The following is a 5993-nucleotide window of genomic DNA, read 5'->3' on the forward strand; positions in this document are numbered from 1 at the left end:
TGTGCCCGAGTGCTATGGCAGATTCCCATCAAAGCTTCCCCCAATGCATTAAGCAAAGCGAACAGGTTTCTTCAAGCTCAAATCTCAACTAGTATCTTGTAAATGGTGTGGTCATGGCTAGTGAATGATCTGTCCACCAGCTAGTTGCTAACTTTGTCTGGCTGCTGTTTACAGTGTGTATAGTGTTCATCAGATCTTTTTCTCTAGAAAAAGCTGCAAATGAGGCTGATGACAGCAGTGAGACTGAACCTTGTGCACAGTAAAACCACTAAAAAAGAGTTGAAGGACACTGAAAAGCTCTGTAGAACTGAGGGGGGTCTGGGTACCTGGGAAGCTCACCTTGTAGAGCGCGCGCCAATATATAGAGGTGTACTCCTCGGCGCAGTGGCTGCGGATTCGACTCCGTCCTGCGGCCCTTTGCTGCATGTTGTTCCTTCTCTCCCCCTTCAGCTGTCCTATACAAATAAAGGCCTAAAATGCCCCAAAAAATAATCTTTAAAATAAAAGAACTGAGGGGGTCACACTGACAGATTCCAATTTTAAGTGACTAGTGAACATAAATTACAGGGGTGAACCCTTTACATTGGATCTAAGGCCTCCTCCACACTGGCTGCGTGGCGTGAGCGTGTCAAGAGCGTGCATGCTAGAAATAGGACCGACGCCTATTTTTCATGCGACACACAAGCGCGGTGGAAGCATTTCCAGGCAAAATAGAATACAAAAGGATGTTTAAAAGTCATTTTGACACAAATACATTTAATAAATGACATTTTGATGTTTGAAAGATATAAATGTCATTTAAAAAAATTATAAATAATTATCGATTTTCAAACATTGCATCTGTCAATACAGAACTAAATATTCTGTAGCCTATATTGCCGTTAATACTGCCCACGTTGTCTTTGCTGTAATCAAATCAGTATATATGTAACGGAGTAGAATATACTTGGTTTAATTATGGCAAAGAGCGGCAACACTGCCACCTATTGGCACGGTGGTAGTTATGACATTGTGTTTACGGAACTACACAGAGTGATGCGGGAAGCGCAGTGGTAGGTCACGTTCTCCCGCACGTCCGGGGAAATTAATAATTTTGTGAGATTTCAAATGTTCATGCTTTGTATTTTGCCATGTAATGTACATATATTGACGTTAGCTAACTGTCTTGAGCCCAGACTATAAGCTATCTAGTCTTTAAAATGATATTTTAGAGACTTACTGAAACGTACATTGTCAGTATAATCATTTGCATCTGTTCCGTGTTTTGGTTAGACTGTTATCCTGAGACCAATGCGATTGACATACCACTGCTGTACTGTGTTACAGGTAATATCCTATGCATTTCTGTGTTAGTTTTCAATATGTTTCATTGCAATTATTGTTCGTCCGCATGAGCAGCTCTTTCTAACTGTTAAGTAGCTCACGCTAGTTTGGCTAGCTCATAGTTAGTGAAGCAGCCTGTTGATTAGGTGTGTATGACGTATACCTGTGCTGTGTTTATGCTCACCTCATGTTAAACGGCGAATGGGTTTTCTGCCTTTTTCTTATATTATAAAATGGATTACTGTGTGGTGTTTTCACCAATATAATGTCAGTACATATGGAGGTATATTTGATTGTGCAAATGTGAATACATTGTAGCCTAAGCATTGTACTGTATTATAATACATTAGGTAATATCCACTATACGATCACATCCAGTTAGTATAATTTCTTTTGTTATTATTATTATTATTTTTGTGATGAGATCACACAGAGTGATGCGGGAAGCGCAGTGACTGTTATCCTGAGACCAATGCGATTGACATACCACTGCTGTACTGTGTTACAGAGCAATAAGGAAGAGACAATAAAGACCCCTGTAATCCACCTGGCTGCCTGTGATGTGTAGGAGCAACAGTAGTGTGGAGCTGCATTTCATCACATACAGTTGTGACCCGTCACATTGGTGCCGTGACCCGTCGATTTGGAGTTAGCTCTTCACCCCGGCCCGGGACCATCTTACTGGACGGCTTCTGCATTGTACTACCAGGTGGACAGAGTGTTAGCCTTGCATAACTAGTACACTTAGTTTAAGTGACATTGATCTTATTGAGTTGTTTTGTTTTTGATGTACTTTTCTGTTTTGATTATTTCATGCTGTTTTGTTGAGTGACATTTCACAATGAGCTACATTCCAGGGAGTTTCAGTACGCCTTTTACTGGAGGTATGGGTAGAGGTAGGGGGACCCCCTATGGTGTTGCACTTTGACAGTCCTATTTCCAAGGGGTGACGTTCATGTGGTAGGGAATAGGCCAGATACAGCAGAGGCCCCTTCAGTTAGTGGGGAAGGGGTTCCTCTTCAGTGCCGCCACATTGAACTTGCACCAAGCACGAGGGCTGATGTCACACCCACACCACAACCTATCTTGCAGTCGCCTGATGTAGTCAGTCAGATGAGTGAGATAATTAGACATGTTGGTCAGCAGCTAGCAGATAGTATAGTTGCACGCCTCAGCCCAACACATAGTGTGCCCACACGCAAGCACTTCAGTTCAACATGACAACGCCCACTAACACATCCACACAGAGTCTGGACCTGTCACGAGTACAGCTAGTGCCTCACAGGAAGGTGAATGAGCCTCCAACCTTCAAAGGGGATGGCACGGACACTGTAGATGTGCATGAGTGGGAGGACCTGATGAAGAACTACGTGAAGAGGATGGATGTCAGAACTGAGCAACAGGCGGAGGAAATACTCATCCACCTCAGGGTAGGGCTAAAGATGTTGTTAAGTTCGAATGAGGAACAGTGGCATTGATGTGAACCCAGACCAGCACGCCACCTATGGTCTTCTCCGGAAACATTTTGCTGCTGTCCCCTGTTCACCTCTCCCCTAGCAGACTTTTACACTACACTGCCGAGGGAGTGATGAGGATGCGTCACGATTACTGGCTGAGGCTCAATCAGGCTGCGGACGCTGCTGCTGATCGCCTCAAAGAGCAAGGCAAGGAACTGGACTGCCCGGCCTCAGAAGTGACGCGTTGTTTTATCAAGAACTGTCCCTCCAAAGAGCTCGCCATAACATTCAGGTCAAAGACGATTGACAAGTGGTCTGCGGTGGAGGTCCAGGACGTGCTGGATGCGCATCTACTCAGAGATGGGTTCGAAGAGTCCTGCTACTGCTGCTGTGAGTAGGAAGCCCAGCGAGAATGTGTGCTGAAACAAAGTCGAAATGCTTCACACTGCAGTGCCTCCACCTGACGCTTCAGACTCTCACACAGCCAAGACAACAGACCTTGCTGCTCTTGAACGGGTCATCACCATGCTGGAGAAAGTTCTACTGGAGAGATCTGCTCCTATAGGGCCAGCACCTCCAGACAGCCTAGGTCGAAACCCCCCAGGATTGAGGGTCTGAATAACTTGCCATGTGCTGTCTGCGTGTGATGCGCCCACTCTGCTCTCACTCATTGCCGTGACAAGAAACTCTGCTTTCAGTGCTATTCACCTGATCACTCCAGACGCAGCGCCCTGTACAGACAATGTCCGCCACATCTGCACAGTTGGGAAACTAGTGGGTCTGCATCCAGGGAGGACGATGCAGATCCTATTAGTGTACCTCCTAGTTGTGATATGGATGATTTTGAGTCAGTGTTTGAGTCATTCAGTTCCACAGCAGCCCCAGGCAAAACTGTTATATTTCAAGACACACAAAGAATCCAGAAGTCAGACAGTTTGTTCTATACCACTGTCACCGCAGGAAATGTTGCTCTGAAGGCGATGATTGACAGTGGCTCGACAGGATGCACGTTAAGTGATGCAGCTGTATCGCCTCTTGCAGCATAATCCAGACATGAGACCTTACTCTGCAGACGATGTCGTCATTATTGGATGTGGTGGTCACCAGGTCACACCTTCAGCAGTATGTGATGTGGAAGTGATGGTGTATGATTGCAAGATGGTTGTTCCTATGTTTGTGGTGCCTGGTCAGACTGACGATGTTATCCTGGGCAGCAACGCCACCAAGAGGATTCTTCAACTGATGAGGAAGACTGACAGCTATTGGCGACTCATGTCAGAGCCCAGCAGTGTTTCTGATGAAGACTGTCATCGCTCTTCTCTCTTCTTTCCAACACAGAGAGATGGAGAGGCGAAACAGTGCCTGACAAGGTTGGCACACTGAAGTTACAACGGTGTGTGACGCTACAGCCACGAAGTGAACATCTTGTGTGGGGTAGGCTCCCTGCTTCAGCACCAGTGTCAGTTGGCAGTGCAGTGATAGTCGAACCAACTCAATCAAGATGCGGATCCAGGAAAGTACTGGTTGGTAGACTCGTTACACCGATGTGGGGCGATCGATGGCTGCCCATGAAGGTCATCAACCCTTCCAGTGAGCCCATAGTGCTGAGGAGGAACACTAAGCTGGCAGATGTGTTTCCCTGCATCGCCGTGGAGGATATGTCTCAGCCTGGCCACATCCAAGTCCACTCTCAATCCGTGACTGATGCCACGACGACAAGGACCAGGGAGGATGTCAGAAGGGCATTAGACGAGCTTGGCCTACAAGATCTGGACTTGGATGCGGTGCTGTCTCTGACGTGTGGATAGACAAACTTTCACAGATCATTGAGAGACATGAGTCAATTTTCTCCGGGACAAGATGGACTGTGGAGAGGCGTCTGACTTTGTGCACAAGATACATCTGGTGGATGAGAGGCCATTCCGCCTGCCTTCCACGGAGAGTGCCAAGCGCACTAATGAGAAGCTAAGAACAGCTCTCAATGACATGGAAGAAAAAGGCATCATTCGAGAATCCTACAGCCGTGCACGCATCACCACTGGTTCTCGTCTGGAAGAAGAATGGGCGGCGCGGCATCTGCACAGACTTCAGGTGGCTCAATGCGAGGACAGTGAAAGACGCACACCCTCTGCCTCATCAGGCGATGCTCTCGCTGCACTCGGGGAAATGTCTTCTCCACCATGGATCTTACCCCGGCCTCTGCTTTTACAATGTGCCTCTGCACGAAGACCACAAACGGTACACTGCCTTTTCTTCCCCTTTTGGCCTGCATGAGTACAACCCGGATGCCTCAAGGTCTGTCTAACAGTCCAGCTACATTCATGCGGATGATGCTCTCCATCTTCGGAGATGAGAATTTTACCAGCCTCTTGTGTTACTTGGACGATCTCATGGTCTTTGGCCCAACTGAGCAGATAGCACTTGAACGTCTGGAGATGGTGTTCTCGCTTGAAGAACCATAACCTCAAGTTGGCACCGAAAAAGTGTCACTTTCTGCGGAGATCTGTAAAGTTCCTCGGCCGTTCATTTCAGAGTCAGGAGTGCAGACGGATCCTGGCAAGGTTGAAGCCATTAGCCAGGTGCAAGTGTCTGACCTGATGGATAGTGACGTTGTCACTCTTCGCAGAAGAAGATTCGGTCCTTCTTGGGGATGGTGCTGTACTATCAGCACTTCATCGAAGATTGCTCCACTAAAGCCAGGCCCCTTTTTCAAACTCCTCTCAGAACAAAGGACTGGGGTGAAAGCCCAACGAGGGAGGAAGCCCAGAAATAAGCTCTCTGGTCATGTGAAGCTGTCGGCAGAGGATTGGACAACGGAGTGTCAGGGTGCTTTGACACTTTGAAGCACGATCTATCGCAGTGTGACCTTGGCCCATCCTGACTTCGGGAAGCCCTTCATTCTTGCTGTTGACGCTTCTTTTGATGGGATTGAGCTGTTCTTTCCCAGCTTCAGCCTGGTGAGAAAATCGCGAGACCAGTCGCCTTCGCAGCAAAACACTGTCGCGGGCTCAGTTGAACTACCCGGCTCACAGGCTAGAATTTCTCGCTTTGAAGTGGGCCATTTGTGACAAGTTCTCCCACTGGCTCAAAGGAAGGCATTTCACTGCATGGTCTGACAACAACCCCTTAACCTACATTCTAACAAAGCCCAGGCTGGATGCATGCGAACAAAGGTGGGTGGCGAAGCTTGCAGCATATGACTTTGACCTAAAG

General features: G+C 47.4%; 1 long non-coding RNA gene across 1 annotated transcript; it reads left to right on the top strand.

Moving 5' to 3' along the window:
• Positions 1 to 975: 975 nt before the first annotated feature.
• On the top strand, positions 976 to 1869 carry LOC120567331. Its single transcript, XR_005640543.1, has 2 exons — positions 976 to 1052; positions 1273 to 1869. It is a non-coding gene; the product is annotated as an uncharacterized LOC120567331 (long non-coding RNA).
• The last annotated feature ends 4124 nt before the right edge of the window (positions 1870 to 5993 follow it).

The sequence above is a fragment of the Perca fluviatilis genome, chromosome 10, assembly GCF_010015445.1.
Source record: "Perca fluviatilis chromosome 10, GENO_Pfluv_1.0, whole genome shotgun sequence".
Classification (NCBI taxonomy): Eukaryota; Metazoa; Chordata; class Actinopteri; order Perciformes; family Percidae; genus Perca; species Perca fluviatilis.